The 12,639-nt window shown below is 41.9% G+C and overlaps 1 pseudogene; it reads left to right on the plus strand.

Moving 5' to 3' along the window:
- Positions 1 to 8,806, plus strand: part of LOC122124920 — a 313,048-nt pseudogene extending 304,242 nt beyond the window's left edge.
- The last annotated feature ends 3,833 nt before the right edge of the window (positions 8,807 to 12,639 follow it).

Below are 12,639 nucleotides of genomic sequence, written 5' to 3' on the forward strand. Positions count from 1 at the left end.
AGAGTGAATATCCTTGTCTCTTTCCTGAATTTAGAGTAAATGGCTTCAGTTTTTCACAATTGAGTATAATACTGGCTGTAAGTTTGTCTTATACAGCCTTTATTGTATTGAGGAATGTTCCATGGATTCCTAATTTTTCCAGAACCTTCATCATAAAGGGGTGGTGGATCTTGTCAAATGTTTTTTCTGCATCTATTGAGATAAACATGTGGTTCTTATCCTTACCTTTGTTGATGTGATGAATTATGTTTATTGATTTGTGTATATTGAATCAGCACTGCATCCCTGAAATGAATCCTGTTTGATTGTGCTGTATGATGTTTTTGGATGAATTGTTGAAGCTGATTTGCCAAAATTTTGTTGAGAAGTTTGGCATCAATGTTCATCAAAGATATGGGTCTATAGTTCTTTGTTTGATTAGTTCCTGCCGGGATTTGGAATGAGGGTTATTATAGCTTCATAGAATGAATTCGGTAGTGAACCTTCTCTTTAATTTCATTGAAGTGTTGAATGAGTATTCGTGTGAGTTCTGCTTTGAAGGCCTTGTAGAATTCCACTGTAAAACAGCAGAAGGGAGTTCTCTGATTGCTGTTACTATTTCAATTCTTGATATGGGCCTGTTAAGATGGTTTAACTCATCTTGGTTTAGTCTCTGCATGTCGATATTTGCTAGGAAAAGGTCCATTTTTGGCAAGTTCTCAAACTTATAAGCATAAAGTTTTGAGAAATATTCCCTTACAATATTCTGAATCTTGGTTGTTTCGGTGGTGATGTTACCATTCTCATCTCTGAGTTTATTTATTTAGGTGTGTTCTCTTCTTTTTCTGATAAGATTTGCTAAGGGTCTGTCAATTTTGTTAATGTTTTTGAAGAACCAACTCTTTGTTTTGTTGATTCTTTCTATGATTTTTTTGGATTCTAATTCATTTATTTCTGATTTAACTTTCTTTATTTCTTTCCGTCTACTGGATTGGGTTTATCTTGCTGCTCTTTTTCAAGGAGGCTCAGCTGTCTCATTAAATTGTTGGTTTCAGCTCTCTCCAATTTGTTGATGTAGGAACTCAGAGCTATAAACTTGCCTCTGAGTACTGTCTTTGCTGTGTCCCAGAGAAGCTGGTAGTTTGTGTGCTCATTTTTGTTGAATATCATTCTAATCCCTTCCATGACCCACTGGTGGTTCAACAGTGTGTTGTTCAGCCTCCATATGTTACAGGACTTTCTTTGGTGTTGAGTTCTAATTTTATTCCCTTGTGGTCTCAGAGAATGCAAGGTCTAATTTCAATGTTTCTGAATTTGGACAAATTTGCTTTGCGATCTAAAATGTTGTCTATTTTGGAAAATGTTCCATGTGCTGCTGAGAAAAACGTGTATTCTGATGCTGCTAGGTGAAATATTCGGTAGATGTCTGTTAAATCTAGTTGATCTATGCAGTTGCTTAGGTCTGCGGTTTCTATGTTGAGTTTTTGCTGAGTTGATCTATCTAGTGGCGATAGTGGAGTGTTACAGTCCCCAACAATTAATGTCTCTAGATCTATATGAGATTTGAGAGAAAGGAGTGTTTCTCGGATAAATTTGGGTGTTCCGTTGTTTGGCGAATAACTATTTACAATTGTACTATCCTCCTGAAGGAGAGATCCCTTCATTAGTGTGTAGCGACCTTCTTTATCTCTTCTAACTAATTTTAATTTGCAGTCTGTTTTATCTGATATTAGTATCGCAACTCCTGCCTGTTTATGGGGATCGTTTGCTTTGTAGATTTTGTTCCAGCCTTTCAAAGTCAAAATGTGTTTGTTTTTATGGTCCTTGCCCAATTTCTATACAAGACTGCCCAACACCTTGCTACCTTGTTATCATCTCCACTGGGTGAGAAGCACATGTGAAGGCTACTCTGATCTAATTCACTTAGTAAAGAAAGGCATATGCAACGTGAGTAATTTTCTACATTCTGGAGTTGGAAAGTTAAGGTATAAATGATTCTTGATTTCTAGATCCGTTGCTGTTGGTGAGAAGACAAACATAATCATGAAATATTTTTATTCATTATTAGTATGATCAATGAATTAATTCAGATCAGGCATGAAGAAGCACCAAGCTCTTCTCCATGAGTGGTACAGGCCTGACGCTGGATGTGATGGAAAAAGATGGGGTCAGCTGAAACAAAGAGGCTACCCCTCTTTATCTTTGCACTGTTTAGCCAGTATGTCTGAAAGAAGACCCCTGTCTCTGCCAGGTGCTTGTGGCTCATGCTTATAATCCACGTTATTCATGAGGCAAACATCTGAGGAATGAGGTTCAAAGCCAGCCTGTGTAGGGAAGTTCATGAGACTCATCACTAATTAGGAGCCCAAATATCTGGAAGTGAAACTGTGGCCTAAGTTCTGCTCTTGACTAAAAATCAAACAAACAAGAAAAAATAAACAAACAGAAAAACTGACTGAGCCAGTCCCTGAGATCAAGCCCAAGACCAGCACAAAAGATGGAGGAGGAAGAGAAGCCCTCTTCCATACTAGAATCCGCACTCCGCACCCCCATAGAGAGTTCTCAGAGGGCTGGAGCTGACTCCTCTATGTAAGTGTCAAAGAGCAGAAATGGAGAAAATGAGCATTTCTGGTGAAAGGAGCACTGGTGCAACAGCAAGCTGGGGCAAAAGGGAAAGGCTCCAGCTTGGCATTGCCAATTGCACAGCAGTTATCCCAGGCGTTTTTTATGGCTGAGGCCTCTGGACATCTCCAAGGCAGAATATCTCTATTTTAGATTATAAAAAATACTGTGATACTTCATGAGCTGAAACCTTTAAAATGGAGATATTTGATAACTATTTTCCTATACACAAAGATGATATCTACTGCTCATTTAAAAACAAATCCAAGGAAAGAAATATAATTGCAATGGGAGAGTGCTTGCCTTACATGCATGATGTCCTGGGTTCCATCTAAAGCACTGGAGAAAAAAATGAGAAAACATGGAAAAACCGCCCAGAGTTATCAGAGCATAAAAAGAGCATGTCTGTGCAATGGAGGCAAAGTCTCTCTCCCAGAGAAGTTGTCTTTTACTTTGGCCTTGGGCCGTCCTGTGTGCAGGCTCCTTGACATCATATCATGGCCCATCTCCCCTGGAACAATAAACACTGTGATGAGGTGACTATACCCCAGAGGTAGGTACCAAAATTATAACCTACTCAGAAGGACTAAAGAATGCATAAAGATCTTGGGTTGGCTTTGTGGAGCTTCAGAGTAGGCCTGGGGAGTGATATGACCTGCAGACTGTCCAATGGTCTTGAGAGACATATAGTTCATTCCTAAAGACACCTCATTAATACTTACATAACCCACATCAACTAGTGCCTTCCCTCCCATGGGCCTGTCCTGTCTAGCAAGGGTTCTGATGGTCTTTTCCTTCAATAAAGTTATGCTGTCTTACCTCTTCCTTTTTGTCTGTAGACTCTTTCCTCAAACAAAGGAGACAAAGTACCTGATCCAGGTGTTACATTTTATTTTTCTTGTCAGTCGAAAGGCTTGAACTCAGGACCTAGACACTGTCCCTCGTGGCTAGTGCTTTTCCACTTTGAGCCACAGGACCACTTCTGGTTTTCTGGTGGTTAATTGGAGATAAGTCTCAAACTTTTCTACCTGGGCTGGATTGAAACTCTGAAGTTCAGACCTCAGCGTCCTAAATAGCTAGGATTACAGGTGTGTGAGCCACCAGTGCTGGACAAATCATTGTGTGTGTGTCTCTGTGTGTGTGTGTGTGTGTGTGTGTGTGTGTGTGTGTGTGTGTGTGTGTGTGTGTGTGTTGGTCCTAAGGCTTAAATTAATGCCTAAACGTTGACTTGGATTTTTTTTTTTTTTTTTTTTTTTTGCTGAAGATTAGTGCTCTACCACTTCAGTCATAGCTCTACTTCGGGATTTTTGGTGGTTAATTAGGGATAAGAATCTCACTGAATTTTCTTGCCTGGACTGGCCTTGAACTTAGATCCTCAGATCATAGTCTGCTGAGTATCAAGAAATACCAGCTAGAGCCACCACCATCACAGCTGAGTATTGTATTTTCTTCCATTCTCTGCTAACTCATGATAAAGAGGCTCTTTCCTAAATTCCCATAGATTTTAGAGTGCTGTGTGAAACACCAGCTATGCACAAGTAATGAAAGCTGAAAATCTCAATGGGAAAATGGTACCCTTCTATGGATATTCTGCATCATTCACTATAGTACTGAGCAGTCCCATATGCAGACACTATACATCCCATCACCATGGCACTGAGCAGTCTTGTGTACAGAGCCATAGACATTGGATCAATATGGCCCTGTGCAGTCCTGTGTGTAGACCCAAAAGATATCAAATAACCATGACCTTGATAGTTAAGCATGTGACCCCTACATTAGGATAAAAACCCAACAGTGAAGACTTTCATAGGGGAGGCTGGACGTGAGGGATGTGTTTATTAGAGGAAAGTGGCTGCTAACAGATCTGAAGTGGGTGGGTGACATGGTGGAGTAGGGTCTTGGAAAGCCTCTACTGGGAGGTATGTGTCCATGGTGTCTTCAAGGAGCAGATGTGTCAGTGTTAGGGAAGAAATGACTAAAAGAAGGATTCAGCTTGTTTCCCCTGTGGTCTATGGAATTCATTTACTAGGAACAATCAGGATATAATCTGTGTATGAGAAACAAAGGTTTCACCTATCATCTACTCAATGCATGGGGATGAGACTCTGGTCCAGGGAAACCTTGTGCTGAGTGGCTGACATCACTAAGTCACACATCTGTGAGTACCCATCATGTTTGCAGACTCAACACCTAGGTATACCATGTGTGATTGAAACAAACGCATTCCCGGTGTGTCCCTTGGGCACTGATGATACTCTAGCACAGGTTTGGTGGCAACACAAAAAGGGCTCAAGATAAAAGCATTCAGGATCCACCAGCTTTGGTGCCCAGGAAGTAGAAAAAAAGGTCTGTTTTGAAGCAGGCCATCATGTTGATACTGAAAACCTAATAACTGAATCACATCTTTTGTCTCTATGATCTCAAAGAATGAGTTCATGGATACAGAGGGAAGAATAAAACAGCAATGATATATTGAAGAAGAGAATATCAAATGTCTTGCTAGACAGGAGGGGTCCTAAGGGAAGGTACTTACTGGGATGCTTTGTACAGGGTTTTATTGTCTGTAGGAGAGAGCTATGTGACTCTCAAGGTCATAGGTCAGTCTGTGGCCATATCCATCCCAGACCCAATCAGAGATGTCACACAGCCTGTATGAGATATCTGCATCCTTTAGCCCTTTTAATGGATGTCTGGTCCAGCAGACACCTGTGAGGCTCAATCAGGTCACTGTTCACATGGAAGTCTACTAGTGGCTCAATTGATAGAGCTTCTCTTTGAGCTTTGTGTTGTGTGTTGTGTGTGTGTGTGTGTGTGTGTGTGTGTGTGTGTGTGTGGTTAATTGGAAATAGGAGTTCCAAGAACTTTCCTTCCCTTCTGGGCTAACACTGAACCATGATCCTCAGATCTCAGCCTCATGATTAGCTAGGATTACAGATGTGATCCATAAACAAAGGGCTGAAAAAGTAGTCTTTTAATAAATTCATTTAAAGGAAGTATGAAAACAGCACCATTACTTAAAATTCAATCACCCCTCAGTATCCTCATGGAATGGGCTCGAGGACCCCCACCAATAACAACATCTTCACACACTCAAGTTCTTTATATAAAATAGTATTTGTATAGAACCTACAAATAATCTGCCACACACATTCAAGTGTCTCTACATGACATCATACTTATTAACAGGTACATGCTATGTAGCCAGTGGTTTTACTATAGAGTACAGTACAAGTATATGAGAAGAAAATAGTGTATAATTATTTCCCTTGACAAGCCACATTTGGCGGAATGTACAGTGTTGGCATGTGCAGAGACAATAGCAGGTGAATTAAAGGTGAACCTGAAGATGAAAACTGGCAGGAATGGAGACGAGAAACATGCGAGGAGGTGGAGAAGGAATAAGGCCTGAGGCATTTGGAACTTGCGGACTGGAGAAGAGGAGCCAGTGGCCCAATTAACAGTACTGGGGAAGGAAAAGGGATGAAGAGGAAGGATTAATTCACATATATTTGTTCTTATCCTGTCAAGATTTATTTAGCTTCCTTCAGAATTGAAGTTCTAAGAGAATTATCAGAATTCTCAAGTCTATTCCTTACTAAGTCAGAAATGGATTTCATCTCACAACAAGATGGTAATCACAAAAATATTCAACATCTCCATGGAAGTTTTAAAGGGTAATATCAATCAATGACTTGAATTACCTTGACAAGGAAGACACCTGTAAGGGTTTATGGGTGAGTAACTTTAAAAACTCCAACAATGACAACTGGCTCTTAACAGCCCAACACTCATCATGAAGCAAGGAGCTCTTCCTTCAATGTTGTCTTTTCCATTTTTTGTGAAGCAAGATTACCATATTGTTCCTCTGTAATTTAAGAGACAGTGTCGAGAAAGAGAATGGATAAGTTTGAATCACCTCTTGATGACAAGAAAGCTGAAGCAATTTGATTGTCTCATGACTGTCTCATTGACCAAGGGGCAAAAAGGGTAGTCACAGTTGAGTGGCATTTTCCATCCACACTCCAAATGCATTTCTACTTTCTTCTGCCTGTTCTGAATCCACATAAGCTAGCTTATATTGACAGCATCAGTAAAGACTGACTAGCCCCGGAGGATTGGCAGGGATGGGATGGTGTGCAAAAGGCGGAAGTGACCAGGAGGCCTGAAAAGAAGGGAGGGCTGAAGTGAGAGAACCACTGCTAATCCCTCTTCAAAAAATCCCTCAATGGCTGAACCAATCTTTTCTGTTTCTATGTCTCAAATGCTGTAATTTCTGTAATGAATGCTGAGAGTCACTTAAAATCATAAGCTCTGCCCCTAAGTTTCTTGTCAATTATAGGCCTACATCAACTCTTGTCCCCACAGGCAAAAAATATGTTCCTCGGGCCACCATGGTGGACCTAGAGCCTGGAACCTTAGACTCAGTGAGATCAGGACCAGTTGGCCAGAGCTTCAGGCCAGACAACTTCATATTTGGTATGTCATCATGGTCTATGGGTCCTAACATCCAGGCACTCCAGTGCTGGGCTGAGCCTTTATACACCTAGATATTGTCCTCAGCTAACCCACCTATTCCAGTCCACTGGAGTCATGCCCCTGGCCACTCAGACAGCTCAGATCAGTGCCACTCTTCAAGCACTCTATGACATAGTAGCCTCTAAAGGGAAAGATCAGCAATCAGGGAAAGCCTCCAACAAGGTTTCAGCTCTGCTGGTCATTTCAAAGGCCCGGCAATAACAGAGAACTACTTCAGGACACCAGAAATCAAAGCACAGCTATGTGTGAGCAAGGTGCAGACAAGTGCTTGCAGCTTAGCTTTCCTATGATCACACTGTGCTCCTGTCCCTCCTGTGAAAATAACTACATTTCCAGTATTGAGGCAGGCTCTGTTCTTCATTTCTACAAGTAGTTGATTTGGGTTAAAATGTATCTTCCTCCACATTGTCTTTATTTCTTTAGAACCTGGGTGATTTGTAGGGTCCCAGATACACTGAAAACATTTCCTTTATTTCACCAAAGTTATCTACAGTAAAAGCAAAGGTTGGCTCAGAAGAGTCCTATTGTCTTCACAATACAAATGTCACAGTAAATATTCTTGGAGTGTGTGTCTCATCATGTCTGATAGGCCAGAGCGGGGCAGCCAATAACTGGGCCAAGGGCTACTACACAGAGGAAGCCAAGCTGGTGGAGCCGGTACTGGATGTGGTGAGGCGGAAGTCAGAAAGGTGTGACTGTCTACAGGGTTTCTAGCTGGCCCATTCCTTGGGAGGTGGCACCAGGTCAAGTATGGGCAACCTGATTCTCAACAATATTCAAGAAGGGTACCCAAACCGCATCATGAACACCTTCAGTGTCATGCCCTCCCTGAAGGTGTCAAACACAGTGCTGGAGCCCTACAACACGATCTTCTCTGTCCACCAGCTGGTGGAAAATACAGATGAAACTTTCTGCATCGACAACGAGGTCCTGTACAACATCTGCTTCTGTAACTTGAAGCTGCACATGCCCAACTCTGGCGACCTGAACCACCTGGTGTCAGCCACCAACAGCGGGGTTACCACCTGCCTGTGCTTCCCTGGCCAGCTGAATGCAGACCTGCACAAGCTGGCCTTGAATCTGATGCTCTTTCCCGCCTGCACTTCTTCATGCCTGGCTTTGTGCCCCTGACCAGCCGTGCCAGCCAGCAGTACCATGCTCTCTCAGTGCCCGAGCTTCACCCAGCAGATATTTGACGCTAAGAACTTGATGGTCACCTGTGATCTCCACCATGGCTGCTACCTGACAGCGGCTGCCATCTTCCAAGGCTGCATGTCCATGAAGAGGTGGATGAGCAGATGCTGAACGTGCAGAACAAGAACAGCAGCTACGTTGGAGACTGGATCCCCAACAATGTGAAGACGGCTGTGTATGACATCGCCCCTTCCCTCCCCCCACTCCACATGGACTCACGATGTCGGCCACCTTCATCGGCAACAACATGGCCATCTAGGATCCCTTCAAGTGCATCTCAGAGCAGTTCAGTGCCATGTTCCAGTGCAATGCATTCTTGCACTGGTACATAGGTAAGGGCATAGATGAAATGGAGTTCACTGAAGCTGAGAGCAATATCAATGACCTGGTGTCCGAGTACCAGCAGTGCCAAGATGCTACTGCTGATGAACAAGGGGAATTTGAAGAAGACTTGGTGGAGGAACTAGTTTAAGACTTCCCATTGCTAGCAGTGCAACAGGAGTGTCAGAGCCTGCCTACTTCTCAAATTAATGGTGCTTTCCTGAGCTCCTGTTGTCCTGCAGTGGGATTCTTGCTGTGTATCATTATGCACAGCCTTTCCTGTCAGGAACTCACGGGTGGTGAATGTAAAAATACAGATTACTTTTAAATATGATTGTATGAAAGCCTTATTTATATAAATAAAGAAGTATACATTTTATACTCTTAGTCCTTATTCTTCTTAAGAATCCCTTTTATTCTTTCAATGTATTTGAAATATAAAGTTGGCCAGCAGGATTTAATCTTAGCAATATAGGACTGGTGCTCAAGAGGAGTTTCAAATTCATGGTGTTCCTGCTATTTTGAAGAGGAGGATGACAAATGCCAATATTTTTTATTTTCCCTGGCCCAGTTTTAAAGTTAGCAATCTCTCAATAGCATGCCGGTAGCAAAAAAGCAGGTTGAAGAGAAAGAAAACCAAATCTAGATGTTACAATTTTCCTAGTACCAATTTGATGTTTGTAGTACTGAAATGATTGACGTTCAAGGCTTGTCTGGGCACTGAGGTAGCAGGGCCTCTTCCTCCTTTATTCTGACACAGAACTGGCTATACCTGCCACCCATTACACATTCCTCTTTGGGAATGGAACCACAAAAGGCAGTTATGAATACTGGCCATTACAGATCTACTTCTCCTTCACACAATGGTAGGTTCTTGCCTCATGCCCCATCAGAGGGATTGCAGTCACATTCCCCAGAAACAGTAGCAGGAACCCTGATCCCTGTGCTTACAGTTCAGTTTACAGTGAAGTAGAACTCACAGGATGAGTGCAAGATCTTGGTTGCCAGGGTAGTTTCTCAAGGCATCTGGCAACATTAAGGACAGAAGTGAGTCTAGCTGTTTGAGGGAGTGAAAAGCTGACCAGCCCCATAGTGTATCAAGAACTGCTTGATTCTCTCCTTCCAAGTGAAGGAGAGAAGGGGAGACATGGCCCAATGACCCATTCTCATACTCACTTTTCCAGCATTCAAAGCTATCTGAGGCCCACGGGGAGTTGTAAGGACAAAAGGGATGCATGGAGCTAGCCTGTTGGGTATGGTTACTTTACATGAGTAAGATAGAAATCTCAATTGCTTAGAACCTACAATGGCCAGGAAGAGGTCGAACACTTCTGTTTTCACTGGAGGCCAAATCAGTCAAGGGTTCTTTTTGCAAGAATCTTTCACTCCTCTTGCAGTGAGGCTTCAGGTAGGTTGTCTGTGCCAGGCATTCCTCCATGGCCACCAATAACCTGTAATCCACTTTTTATTCAGAAACAGGACCTATGGGAATCCAGCAACTTTTAGAAAGCTCTAAGAAAAAGATACCACTGGGTGAGGTGCAAGTTCCTTGCTGCTAGTAAAGTTGGGAAATAGTAAGTTCCCTAAGCTTTCCTCTACCAGGCCTGAGGTTGGAGTAGGGTGGAGATGAGTGGGGTATAGATCTTTAAGCCAAGCTGATATCACTCATTAGAAAGTAAACTTCCCCAGGGGGTGATCTGTGACTAGAAGCAGGATGTTTTCTGTCCTTGCCCCAAGGCATATCAAAGTGCAAATAGCTTCCAATGTGGGAGTCCTAGGGAGTAGGTGTTGGCCAGCAAATTGACATTCCTGGATCTCTAGTTCTGGAACTGATCAGGTTGGATGATCTCCAAATCCAATAAGGCTGCTGGGTCAGAACTGAAGGCAGGTCTGGCCAAGGCACTCTCACTCCTCAGTGGGTTAAGGACTGAGGCCAAGCTGTGATGGAGGCCCCACCTAGCATATCTACCAGTATTTGACTAAGAATATTTTTGTTTTCTCTTAAGTACTTATTTATGAGCCTTTTCTGGTGGCTTTGGATTATTACTTTACACTCTTGATGAAGTAGTTTTGTTTCACAATTAATGACTCTTGCCTCACCCCTCAGAAAACTCTTGTTGATAATTTTATCAGTAGATCACCATATATTTCTCAGGCATGGCTTTTGTTTCCTCCTAGCCAGAGCTCTGCACTAATTGCCACACAAGCCAACATTGAGGTGACTCCTATAGACAGGGTGATTATTTTGTCCAAATGCTAAGTGCAGCATCTCACTTATTCTCATGTACCTTGGTAACAGTATCAAATACTTAATAGAGTCCTTGACTAGTATGATAACCAAAGCTCTGGGTGAAGATGAAACTCAATGGTAGAGTACATCCCTGGCATGCACAAGACTCTCTGTTCAGTCCCCAGCACCAAAAGGAGGAAAGGTAACAAATGTTAGAAAAGTGGGGTTGAAATTAGGAAAGCAACTCCATTTGTAATAGCCCCACAAAAAAATAAAATACCTAGGAATTAACTTAACCAAAGAAGTGAAGGACCTCTATGATGAAAACTTTAAAAACGAAAAATGAAATGAAAACAGAACTTAGAAAATGGGAAAAACTCCCATGCTCCTGGATTGGAAAGATTAACATCGTGAAAAGGGCAATACTTCCCAAGGCTATCTACAAATTCAATGTGATACTTATCAACATTCCAACCTCATTCTTCAAGGAAATAGAAGAGGCAATCCAAAAATTCATATGAAACAATAAAAGACCCCGAATAGCAAAAACGCTCCTCAACGGAAAGAACACTGCTGGAGGAATATCAATACCAAATTTCAAACTCTACTATAAAGCCATAGTAATCAAAAGAGCTTGGTATTGGCACAAGAACAGACCTCAGGACCAATGGAATAGAATTGAAAACCCAGAAATGAACCTACAGACCTATAGCCATCTAATCTTCGATAAGGGATCTAAAAAAATAGAATAGAAGAAAGACAGCCTCTTCAGTAAATGGTGCTGGCAAAACTGGTTAACTACTTGTAGAAAACTAAAGCTAGAACGTTATCTATCACCCTGCACCAGAATCCACTCCAAATTGATCAAAGACCTCGGAGTCAAAGCAGACACTCTGAAAACATTACAGGATGGAATAGGAGAAACCCTAGGTCTCCTTGGCGCTGCCCGAAATTTTCTTAATAGAGACCCAGAAACACAAGAAATCAAAGAAATGTTGGACAAATGGGATTGCATTAAGTGGCAGAGCTTCTGCATGGCAAAGGACATAGCTAGCAAGATCACTAGAAAGCCCACGGATTGGGAGAAGATCTTCAGTAGTCATACAACAGACAAGGGTCTCATATCTAAAATATACTTGGAACTCAAAAAATTAAATCCCCCAACAACAAATCCTCAAAGAAACACTGCCCAATAAATAAGTGAACTAAAGACTTAAAGACAAACTTCTTTGAAGAAGAAAGAAGGATGGCCAATAGACACATGAAGAAATGCTCAACCTCCCTAGCCATAAAAGAAATGCAAATAAAAACAACATTGAGATACCACCTCACACCAGTTAGAATGGCAAAAATCAAGAACTCTAATAACAACAGTTGCTGGAGGGGATGTGGACAGAAGGGAACCTTACTTCATTGTTGGTGGGAGTGTAAACTTGTTCAACCACTTTGGAAAGTAGTATGGAGATTCCTCAAAAGACTCCATATAGAGCTCCCCTCTGACCCAGCAATCCCACTTTTGGGCATTTACCCAAATGTTTACAAACAAGACCACACTAATGCTACCAGCACAACTATGTTTATTGCAGCATTATTTACCATAGCTAAGATCTTTAACCAACCCAGATGCCCCTCAGTAGATGAATGGATCAATAAAATGTGGTATATACACAATGAAATTCTATGACTCCATCAGAAATAATGACATTGCCCCATCTGTTAGGAAATGGAAAGACTCAGAAAAATTATATTAAGTG

The sequence above is a fragment of the Dipodomys spectabilis genome, unplaced genomic scaffold, assembly GCF_019054845.1.
Source record: "Dipodomys spectabilis isolate Male_0828 unplaced genomic scaffold, ASM1905484v1 ptg000254l, whole genome shotgun sequence".
In the NCBI taxonomy this organism is placed as follows: domain Eukaryota; kingdom Metazoa; phylum Chordata; class Mammalia; order Rodentia; family Heteromyidae; genus Dipodomys; species Dipodomys spectabilis.